Genomic DNA, 12,266 nt, shown 5'->3' with positions numbered 1-12,266 from the left:
AAGAAAGGAATGCAGCAGCCAATCAGGAGGTCTATCATAGCCTGTATAAAAGACGAGGCAAGTAATGCAGCAGCCAATCAGGAGGGGCTATCCTACCCAGTATAATAGCTGAAACAAGTAATGCAGCAGTCAATCAGGAGGAACTATCATAGCCAGTATAAAAGCCTAGGCAAAGAATGCAGTGACCAATTAGGAAGGACTATAACAGCGAGTATAAAACCTGAGGCAAGGAATGTAGCAGCCAATCAAGAGAGACTATCAGTGACTGTATAAAAACTAAAGAAAGGAATGCAGCAGCCAATCAGGAGGTCTATCATAGCCTGTATAAAAGACGAGGCAAGTAATGCAGCAGCCAATCAGGAGGGAGTATCATAGCCAGTATGAATATCGAGGCAGGGAATGCAGCAGCCAATCAGGAGGGACTATCATAGCAAGTATAAAAGCTGAGGCAAGGAATGCAGCAGGCAGTTTGTAGTGAATCTGGACAGTGAAAGGATGTCACAGCTCATTACTTAGCCAGAGTGATAGGAAAAGAAAGCCATAAGACACTGAACAAAATATACAGATAGTGTGTAATAGCACAGCAGTGAAGAGCAGCCATCCATTTACCCATAGCCATATATGTGGTCACTTTGACATTACTAAGGCTGTGTTTTGCATTGAAGAGCTTGAAAAGTGTTCAGTCCTAGGAGACCTCAGGGTGTTACACACGTGTTTTATGGGCAATTGGAGGCTTTGTAGTACATACATATCAAATTTTGGGGAAAAATTAGATAAAGATGTCAATTTCGAATTTCAAAAGATTTGCTCATCTCTAATTATTTGGTAGTTTAGAAAGTTTATTAAATACACAAGAGCCGTATTGTTTGTCAAAGAAAGAACTATTCAGTGAGAATTCCTTGTAATCTTCAGTATATGAGAATTTGTTCAGTGCAATTGGTCAATATAGGAAAACTAAGGTAATTTTCAGAGACAAAAATATTTTCAGTGGCAAAACCTGGGCATGTCCCTGGAAATAAGTGATAATCTGCTAAAAAAAAAGGAAAAAGCACAAGTGATCCTTTAGACAGGATGAAGTTCTCTTATGACGTAAATGTCGTTTATATTTAACCTGTTCTTGACGCACACAGGCAGCCATTTTTTTAGCCAAAGGTAATATTCATAAAATTTCAGCCTATGAAATCAAGCATAAATTGGGCATAACGAATGTAAGAACCTGTCTTCAGGATTTATGGGAAAAGATTCAATATTACTTTTTAATGCATTGATGTAAATCCCTGCTTCTTGTTGGGCTAGGAGTCCAATGAGCTGTTCCACTTCCATAACTGTCAATCACTGATTAGGACCGCCCACTGGACTCATAAGCCCTTCCTGAACAGACCTCAATGATTCTGTCCAGAAGAAAATAAGTGGAGAGGTGACCACTGCTTTCATACTTTTGCTCTGCCTCTTCTCCATTTTTTCAGGAAAAACGTTTTTGGATTTTTTTCTATGTCCCTATAGACTTTAGTAGAGAGATCCAATTGTATGTGCAACCAACACTGCTAGAAGTGGCTGGAATTGGACGTTAGGTGGGATTCAGGTTCTAAAAATGAGATGGGGGCCCTGCCAAATTTTTGCTTTGTCCAACTGTCTCCACCAACCTTAAAGAATTTTGGTTGGTGGAGTTCGTTCCCCTTTTGAAAATCAGCTGGCAGCGCTCTCACCAAAAGGAGGACTCTGCGTCAATGAACCAAGTAATTACACTTGGAAATGCGACAAAATAAAAGATAGACGCGTCCATCTGGGTTGTGAAAAAGACAAATAGGGTTTATTTTGCCAAATACATCCACAATGTTTCGCTCTATTGTGGGTCTTCATCAGGCGTTGCATGTTATGGTGTACTCAAGTTTTCTTTGTAGTACAAAGATGGTCATTCATCTGGATAGCCATAATGTAATATTACAAATGGCTACTGGGTTGGCTACTGGCTACCCCAGCTACATCCTGGTGCGGGACCCAGGGGAATCAACCGATCACCTCCAATGAACCAAGGAATTACACTTGGAAATACGACAAAATAAAAAATAGACGCATCCATTCGGGTTGTGAAAAAGACAAAAAGGGTTTATTTTGCCAAATACATCACCTCAATGTTTCGACCTATTGTGGGTCTTCATCAGGCGTTGCATGTTATGGTGTACTCAAGCTTTCTTTGTAGTACAAAGATGGCCATTCATCTGGATAGCCATAATGTTATATTACAAGTGGCTGCTGGGTTGGCTACTGGCTATCCCAGCTACATCCTGGAGCTGGACCCGGGGTAATCAACCGATCACCTCAGGGACCTGATTCTAAAAGGGGTTGTTTCTAATGGCCCTATCAACAGGAAAAATGTATTATACTGAAATCTCTCAACCCCTTTAAGGGGAAGCTATCATCAGTAAATGATCTATTGTTTAATCAGATTATTGTGTTTCATGTATTTTTTTTTTAAATGTTGGCAATATTTTTTTCTTCATATCACAATCTTTATTTAAAAAAAATAATTATATTTCGCAGTTTTCACATTGACCACTGGGGCTTATTTTAGACTCTATCTTCCGGCCCTTTCAAAAACAGTTTTCAGCAGGCTTATTATCATCAAAGACAGGATTACAATTATAGGTAACACCTCTCTATATACATCTGTTAACACAGGATCCACTAATCATGCCTGACCCTGCTCCCCCTCTCTCCACCATGATCTTTGCACATGATCATTAGATGCTTCAATGCACAAGATAGGATCACAGCCTGTTCATTGCTCCTAATGTACATGTGTTGTTTCCTGCAACAACAGGAAGTTAGTGTCTAAAAAAAAGCCCCAGAGGCCAGAGTGAGAATTGCATGATTTCTATTTTTTTTAATATTGTGGTATGTAAAAAAATTATCAAAGGTTTTAAACAAAAAACATTTATCACAAAAGCCTGATTTAAGCAATGTCATTTTCTGATAGCTGCCCTTTAAATATGTGAAGACAAGTACAATTTAGGGAAAAAGAACAGAAAATCCAGAACATATGGAAAGTGAATGAGGAGATAAAAAACCGACCAGAACATATGGAAAGTGAATGAGGAGATAAAAATAAAAAGAACATAAAGTACATGGAAAAAGTGAGGGAAGCGATCCTTTACAATGAATTACAACAACATATGGGCTGTCATGACCTCAAACTTGAATATCTTCGAGAACACCCAGGGCTCTATATGATCACCATGACATAATCTGATTAAACAAAAGCAATGTTGACAACGGCAGGGTCCACAGAATAGGCGGCCGGAGCCCGCTTCCGGCTCACGGGGGCGTCACCTCGGCCATGTTTATACGGTAGAAGTCATTGACTCATGCTCGGAATCTGGACCCGATGTTTTATTCCTAGGGCACCGTTTTGATTAAACACATTCCTTTCCATATAGCAAACCAAGAAATGTATAGAGGCGTTTATTTATATACACGGCTGGCTCGATGAAGGGGGTTGATTGTATACGCAGGCACGCAGAATGCTAAATATGATAAATCATTTTACGTCCTCTGGAACATGCTGAAACCATCCGAAATGATTTTTTTTTTACTTGAAATGGAAAAATGAATGATGTCATTATTTCCACCTCATTACAATTCTGAAATGAGGTAAACACAAGAAAAGAAAGCACAAGTCGTCCGCTCCCCCCTCCCCCCACCTCGTCTCGCAGCCTTGAAGGGATTCCACTACATAAGACATGAGGTATGCCACGAGCGATACCGACCTCCCTCTGGAGAACCAGCAATGACGCACACAAGGGTCCTACCAAATATGGATTATTGCTGGACGGGTGGGAGGTGATGTCACGGATGGAATGTCCCTCTGATGGTCTGACCAGTACAGAACAGGAACCGTTAACCCCGTAGTGATCAGGCAGAATTCCGGAATCGGAATGTTCGTTTGATTATCCTTAGAATTCCGTCCAACAATGAAACAAAAGCCAATCAAAAGTATAACCCAAAAATGAGCAAAATCTGCGATTCTGACCCTATGAAAAACAAATCAGCACTAAAGATTATGACGTTCTCTTCTGATAAATGATCAATAACTCTATTACACCATTGTCATTTTTTTTTATTATGGCGGTGTCATTACACCGACGGCAGATGATGCAACTAGAAAGGTTTCAAAATGCCCTTATCCTTTGTTTTCATGCAAGCTAAGAGGAGTTTGACACCAGCTTATTGAGAATAAATGTACACTCCTCTGAACTGAGCATGCATGTGTATGGGAAGGTCAGGAGAAATAGCTCATTTGTCCAACAAGTGTCTAAGATGTATGGCCAGTAGAGTTGGTGCGAGTCAATTCGTAGACCCAGGTCCACTGGTCACGTCTGTGGCCGTCAAGCGAAAAGTCTAAGAGCCGCCTCTCTCCTGACGACATCCTGACATCAACGCAAATGTGATGTCTTCAAAAGAAGAGCAATGGATGCCAGTTCACAGCCCTCTCGTCCAGCAGCCTCAGATGAATTACGTGGCTGATGGATTGGGTCCTCCAAATCAATTCGCACCAATGTTAGAAGGACTGTCAGGTCCGACTTCCAAAATCCATTTTGGTCATGTGTCAATTCTAAAAAAGCTCCAGTTGTCCATCCATTTCCCTGCACCTTTGACTAATAACGGGGGGATGCTCTTGAGTGGAGGGGTCCGTTATATGATATTCATATGCCCCTATAATGACAACCACTTTTAATAAGCTGCATTCCCAATAAGTTGTTGCTCCTATAAAGATGAAATACTGGAATCTTCTAATTTTCATAAAGTCCTGACAACCCGTGGAGAGTTATCTAATGAAAACCGTACCCCCATGCTGGATCTTGGTTTTAGAGGTAAGCTGTGTGGTGGGTTGGGTTTTTTTGGAGGTAGGTTCTCCTAAGGCGAGGTTCATTATTGAGCCAGAACTTCAGTCAGGAGGCATCAATACCAGAGCCATCATTTATACCAGAAAAAAAGTATTTTTTACGATGGAAAGCAAATGGGCCTGATTGTAGATTCTTGCAGAAGATGTTTCCTTGTTTGTTTAACAGAACCTAGAAACTAAGCTCCTTCCATAAATATTTTTTTAACCTGGTGTAAATGCCGCTTGTTCTTCTGAATCCGACGTTTTTCATTTGTTTCTGCGCCTCTTCGTTCCTGAGATATGACCCCTTTTTTCCTGAATATAAATGTAGACTTGTTAGCCAAGTGGGCGTGGTCATCATCTCTTATCTCTGGGCGTTTTCTTAAGGATCGTGCCCAGTTGGCTAAAAAGAGTACCGTATATACTCGAGTATAAGCCAAGTTTTTCAGCACATTTTTTGTGCTGAAAAAGCCCCGCTTGGCTTATACTCAGGTATATACTAGAATATATAGAAATTCCGGTGGTGGATAGTGGTGGCAGGGGGGTTGCGACGGCGGAGGAGCAGGGCACACGCAGTAGCCGGCTGCTGCAGCTGCCACATGTGCCCGCTGCTAAAGAGAAATGAATATTCACTCTTTTCCATTCCCATGGGCCTGGAGAAGAATGAATATTCATTCTCTTTAGTAGCAGACACAGAGGAGTGCTGAGCCACGGCTCCTGCTGTCAGTGCCCACTACTAAACAGAATGCATATTCACGCTTCTCCACGCCCATAGTCCTGTCGTGGAGAGGAGTGAATATGCCGGCAGCCATGCACTGTTCAGATGCTGACATGAGCTGCTACAGCAGAACAGGATGCAGCGCTGGAGCAGAGGGGATGAAGGAAGGTGAGTATAAGTGTTTATTTTTTTATGTGTGCAGTGATGGGGCCATACATACCAGGATTGGAGGATGAGGAGGCCATACATACCAGAATTGGGGGATGAGGGGTGCCATACATACCAGGATTGGGGGATGAGGAGACCATGCATACCAGGATTGGGGATGAGGAGGCCATGCATACCAGGATTGAGGATGAGGAGGCCATGCATACCAGGATTGTGGGTGAGGGTAGCCATGCATACCAGGATTTGGGATGAAGGGGCCATACATACCAGTATTGGGGATAAGGGGGCCATATATACCAGGATTGGGGATGAGGGGGCAATACATACCAGGATTGGAGATGAGGGTGCCATACATACCAGGATTGGAGATGAAGGTGCCATACATACCAGGATTGGGGATGAGGGGGCCATGCATACCAGGATTGGGGGATGAGGGGGCCATGCATACCAGGATTGGGGATGAGGGGCCATGCATATCAGGATTGGGGATGAGGGGTGACATGCATACCAGGATTGGGATGAGGGGTGCCATGCATACCAGGATTAGGATGAGGGGTGCCATGCATACCAAGATTGGGGATGAGGGAGCAATGCATACCAGGATGGGGAAATTTACCAGTAGTGGCTGTATTTCCCACCCTAGGCTTATACTCAAGTCAATACGTTTTCTCACTTTTTTGTGGTAAAATTAGGTACCTTGGCTTATACTCGGGTAGGTTTATATTCGAGCATATACGGCAGTTTATATACAGGGAAGAAGGGGCATTATCTCAGGAACGGAAAGGTGCAGGAACAAAACAAAAACAATTCCGGATTCAGGTGAATGGTGGCATTTATACCAGGTGAAACAAAATTACACACAGTGCTTTGTAAAAGTATTCAACCCCTGTGAACTTTTCTACATTTTTTCACTTGATACCCACAAACTTAAATGTATTTTATTTGGATTTTATGTAATATACCAACACAAAGTAGCACATCTTTTTGAAGTGTAATTGAAATGATGCATGGTTTACTAAATATTTTTTTTTTTTTAAAAATCTGAAAATTGTAACTTGCATTTATATTCAGCCCCCCTGAGTCAATACTTTGTAGGACCACCTTTTGCTACAATTACTGCTGCAGGTCTTTTGGGTATGGATCTATCACCTTTGGTAGAGACATACCCGTGGATCCGTCACATAAGCAGAACAGATTTTAATCCACTGGGAGTAAAAATTAAATTAATACGTAAATAAAATAAGATTCCTTTCTATTCAATAACAGCAAAAAAATTTTAAAAAAAAGTTAGGAATTTGTACAAAAAGTTTATCGGAAAACTTTTTGTACAACTTTTCATTATACAAAGAATAGCATTTATTTGTTAAAACCCAGAACTCCCCTTTATTCTGATCTGTATTCATTTCATTAAGGTTCTAACCACATCTCGATATGCCAACACTTTTTGGCATATCCAACGTATTTGCTGTCCTTTCTTATACAGAGTGACAATAAAAAAGAATATACCGCATGATCTATGTATTTTTTTTAAGTGGGATCTTATGGTTGACATATTCCACCGCAAGTTCATACAGTGACATACAGTAGTCTTATATCCAAGGTACCGTATATTCTGATAAAGAAAAAAAAGTATGGACAGGGCCCTAGGACATGTTATTTTGGGGAGGATTTTTGAAGCGGATCTGCTCCTAAATCCACAACAAAAGTCATTTCAAATACAATTTGAATATTCTTCCTATTCATTTCAATGCAAAATCCACTTTAGTGTTCATACGGCGAGTTTTTTTTTTCAGCAAGGTGAAGTTTTGGAAACTCCACTATTTAAAAAAGAAAAAGCACATCACTACTTTCAGGCTGAATCCGCTATAAGCTTGACATTGTCAAGTCAAAAGACTATACAAAAACGTGGAAAAAAAAAAGCTTGAAAAAAACTTCCAAAAAGAAACAAAAAAAGCACAATATTTCCTAAAAAGGATTTCTATTGAACGACACGAAAACATTTTCTGCCTCCCAAAAAAACTCAGTGTGAACATAACCTTAGTTTGGAAACTCTAATGATACTGTTGTAGAAGAACTTTTCAGTCGCGCTATGACTTACTGGCAGATAAGGAGTTAAATACTTGCTGAGGGAACCCCTTTATGTAATTAACATATACAAGAGGAAATGTGAAAGGTGGGGGCGGAATCCCCTCTTAACCACCATTTCCAGCCGAGGACCTTTTTACACAGTCCCCTAGTGTACGATAAAATGTACATCCGCTCAACCCACACACACTGTATGCAGACAGTATATATCCAACTACATGTATACATAGCCCATAGGTATAAACCCAGTACTAAGCAGATGTGTCCGGGAGCAGAACCCCACCGTGCACTTACCTGCCGGACCCAGGGCCACCTTCGGGGCATCCAGTGACTCTCACATTCTTTCACACCTAGATGTCTGATATTTCTCTAAATTCCTTGCACAATAAGAAAGGTCAAGTTCTCTTTCCATTCCAGAAGCTACACATTGCCTTGAGCAGATTCTGCACAGATCCTCAGAGTTAGTTTACCTGTCAGTAAAACAGAACTTCATTATAATGGATGGGTCTACGAGAGCGTCCGGACAATAGAAACAAAAGACTCGAGAGAACAATGGAGAAGTATTGGTAGAAAGCATAGGGAGTACGGTGGGACAACATGTGTAGACTGGCAGGTTTCGGGTTGGGAGACCTCTACTAGCATGAGATCCAAGGGTATGAGACTACTTGACCAGCAGGTCCATAAGATTAGGAACCTAGGGTGCAAGAACCTTATCTTACAATAAGGTGCTTTCTAGGACAAGATATAAAGTTGGGAAACTTTTAACATAAAACTTAAGAAGCATAAGGAGCAAGAAGCTTCTTCTAGCAATAGGTGTAGGGTTAAGGGTATAAGGTTAGGAGACCTCTACCTTAAGATGTCTAGGGCTTATTCTAGCAAAAGGTGCAAAGTTAAGGGTATAGGGTTAGAAGACTTTTACTTTAAGATGTGAGGTGTATGAGGTTTCTTCTAGCAAAAGGTGCAGGGTTAGGGGTATAAGGTTAGAAGACCTCTACCTTAAGATGTGAAATGTATGAGGTTTCTTCTAGTAAAAGGTATAGGGTTAAGGGTTCGCTTGCGCAGGGCATGAGGTAAGATGCAAGTTATATGGAGCTTCTTCTAGCCTAAAGTGTGGATTTAATGAACTGATGGCACAAGGTGTAGGGTTAGGAGACATGGTTAGGAGGCAACTGGCATGAGGTGTGGGGTATAAAACCAGTCTCCAGTATAAGCAGAGGAGAGAACCATTGCAATAAAGGGTTAAGAGATTGCCAGCAAGTTCGCACAATGTGTATGGGGAACATCTGCCAGAATAGTGGAAAGAGGAAGCGAGGGAAGACTTACCCTTCTTCCAAATGCCATGGTCCAGAAGTAGACTGGTAGCCCATATAGGTCACTAGACCCCTATCAGACATGATGTGTCTCGTGTGCCTTACACTCATATCCTTCCCCAGCTACAGGTTAATAAAGGGAGTGGAGTCCTGTCTGAGTGGGTTCTGGGTGGAGGTTTTGGTTAATGTGTAGCTGGCTAGGAAACAATCCTGTCTACTACGCTGACTCGGTGATGAAACCCAAAATTGCAAGCAATCTGATGGTAGTAGATATCTCTGGTATGTGACTTATTTCATGCTGTGGGGAAGGAGTCTGGATCCTTATGCTTTTTTTTTTTTTTCCTTCAGATCTGCAGCCCATGAGGACAGTTGGATTGTTGTAAAAGTCTATTTTCAAGCCTATCATGATAGACACATTGCGTGAATAATGAGGAATTCCAGTGAATTTCCTGCGCCTGGAACACCAGGCGAGTCTATATTTAACAGCATCTAAAACTGTCAAGAATGTTTTGTGGTTGGATAACAGGGGCAGAAAAATGCGAAAAACGCAGAACTCCAGCTCTTCCAAATATGGAAATATTGTTACGTCTGGATGTGATTCCACATCTGGAAATACTTAGCAGAGAATCTCTCCAGCCTGCTGCACAAATACCTCTTCCCCTCCAACACTGAGAAACCCATTGTACCACCTAAATGCTGAGAACCAAGAAGGGAAACACTGGCATATTTGCAAGCCCCATAGTCTGTTGGACGGAGACTGCCTCCAATGCCCCTAGGTCATACACAAGCCTATAAGATAGTATCTGAGTTACAACCTTGTGGCTTCTCAGTGATTGAGATCTATGTAATTAACTCATTGAGTGGTTACCAGCAGACCCGCTCTAATGAATTGTTTTTGGAAACCACAAGTCCGGCGTGCGCCACCGTCCATGTGCATAGTTCTCAGTAATTTCCTATGTCTCCTTCCTCTGATAGTCACTGTCTAGAGCCATGGGTAATTTATGATAATGGGATACGCCTTGCCCCTAGCTCATAAAGTGTGGTACCCAGAGATGTAAATGGCCAGCATATGCTAAACAATATTGTCGTTTTTTTTGTAACATCTGTATTAACACAATGCTCCAAACACTTAAAGGTGACCTGTCACTTGCCATAAATGTGCAATTGTTTTTACCTGGTGTAAATGCGGCTGTTCTTCTGAGTCCGGCGATATTTTTCTTTTGTTTCTGCGCCTCTCTGTTCCTGAGATAGGACCCTCTCTTCCCTGTATATAAATCTGGTCTTTTTAGCCAAGTGGTCGTAGTCCTCAACTCTTCTTTGTGGGCGTGTTCTTGAGGACCATGCCCACTTGCCTAACAAGACAGGATTTCTACGTAGGGAAGAGAGGGCTATATCTCAGGAATGGAGAGGCGCAGGAAAAAAAAAAAAACAACGCCAGATTCAGTTGAACAGCGGCATTTACGCCAAGTAAAAAATACATATTTATTCCAAGTGTCAGCTTTTCTTTAAGGTGCCCAAACATCTGATCCATACATGAGTTAAAATTCAACATGACCAATTCTTCTTCATCCTAGCATCATCTTTCAGGCACTCATATCTTACATTAGATGGCCAGCCGATCCTGATGAAATTGTGAGTTTGGGCGACAATAATCAAATGCCTATGTGTATAAAAAAAAAAAAACTACCAAAAAGTTGAATACTACAAGGACTACGTTAATTTTTGGCCAAAAATTAGTTCCCTCTTTCACCTTGCCTATTAGGGAATCCTGAGTTAATTTAGGGGTAACCCACCATCTAGTAGGTAGATTGGAGAGAAGCTACAAAGAGTTTCTCTTACCCTGGAAGAACCCAACTGATCACAAACTGATCACTGATTTAATTAAGATCTGTGTAATACTATATTTCTCCTGTGGAGGCACTGCAAGAAATAGTAGTTTTCACTATAGATTGTAATTGACCGGTAGGGATTTCAATAGTGGGATCCATGCATCAAAAAGGACAATGATACAATGCTGTTATACTCTAGTATACTTGTTATGGCAGAGTCAGAAGTTGGCATGGTTTTGTTTTTTGAAGTTTCAAGAACCAAATCTAAATTATACCCCAAAATTAAGTGGACCAAGAGGATATTGAGATTAAAGGGGTTGTCTAGGAATAGAAAAACATGGCTACTTTCTTTCAGAAATAGCACCACCCCTGACCATTGGTTGAATCTGGTATTACATCTTAGCTCAAATTAAGTGAATAGAGTTGAGTTGCAATAACACACACAATCTACAGTCAGAGGTGGCTGTTTCTGAAAAAAAGAAGGTAGCCATATTTTCCTAATACTGGACAACCCCTTTAATTATATAAATCTACCACAAATAGGAAAAATAAGTTAGGTATGATCAAATTGCATCCCGTTAGAGCTACAAAGTATATTATGGAAAATATTTTGGTGGTGGTGGTCGTAACTGTGCCAATGGTTGTTTTCCCATTGGCAAAACAGGGTAAATCCTGCCTGGTTTAAAGGGGCACCCTGGATATAATATCAGAAAATATGAAAAAGGAAGGAAGAGAGGGAGGGACAAAGAGAGGGAGGAAGGAAGGAAGAAAGGAAGGAAGGGAAGGAGGGAAGAAGATTAGGGAGGGAGTGAGGAAAGAAGGGAGGGAGGGCAGATGGAAGGAAGTTATGGAGGGAGGGATGAAGGGAGGGAGGGAGGAAGGAAGGGAAGGAGAGACGAAGAGAGGGACGAAGGAAGGAAGAGAGGGAGGGACAAAGAGGGAGGAAGGAAGGAAGAAAGGAAAGGAGGGATGAAGAGTAGTGAGGGAGTGAGGAAGGAAGGAAAGAAGGGAGGGAGGAAAGAACAAAGGAAGTTAGAGAGGGAGGGACGAAGGGAGGGAGTTAGGTAGAGAGGGAGGGAGGAAGAAAGGGAGGGAGGGGGGAGGAAAGAAGGAAAGAAGGGAGGGAGGGACGAAGGAAGAGAGTGAGGGACAAAGGGAGGGAGTTAGGAAGGGATGGAGGAAGAAAATAGGGAGGAAGGGACAAAGAAGGGGAGGAAGGGAGGGAGGAACTAAGGGAGGAAGGAAGGATGGATGGAGAAATAAAGGAAGGAAGC

The 12,266-nt window shown here is 41.7% G+C and overlaps 1 long non-coding RNA gene across 1 annotated transcript in view; it reads right to left on the bottom strand.

Annotated features, from left to right (window-relative positions):
- Window positions 1-9,345, bottom strand: part of LOC141156440 (uncharacterized) — a 67,352-nt gene extending 58,007 nt beyond the window's left edge. Inside the window, exons 1-2 of the long non-coding RNA XR_012247613.1 lie at window positions 9,177-9,345; window positions 8,148-8,323 (exon numbers count right to left, since the gene is read on the bottom strand). This is a non-coding gene — a long non-coding RNA (uncharacterized lncRNA). The remainder of the gene's footprint in view (window positions 1-8,147; window positions 8,324-9,176) is intronic.
- Window positions 9,346-12,266: the final 2,921 nt, after the last annotated feature.

The sequence above is a fragment of the Phyllobates terribilis genome, unplaced genomic scaffold (genome assembly GCF_046119375.1).
Source record: "Phyllobates terribilis strain yellow unplaced genomic scaffold, ASM4611937v1 Scaffold_8__6_contigs__length_399053987, whole genome shotgun sequence".
Lineage (NCBI taxonomy): Eukaryota > Metazoa > Chordata > Amphibia > Anura > Dendrobatidae > Phyllobates > Phyllobates terribilis.
This window is presented reverse-complemented; position numbering and strand designations above follow the sequence as displayed.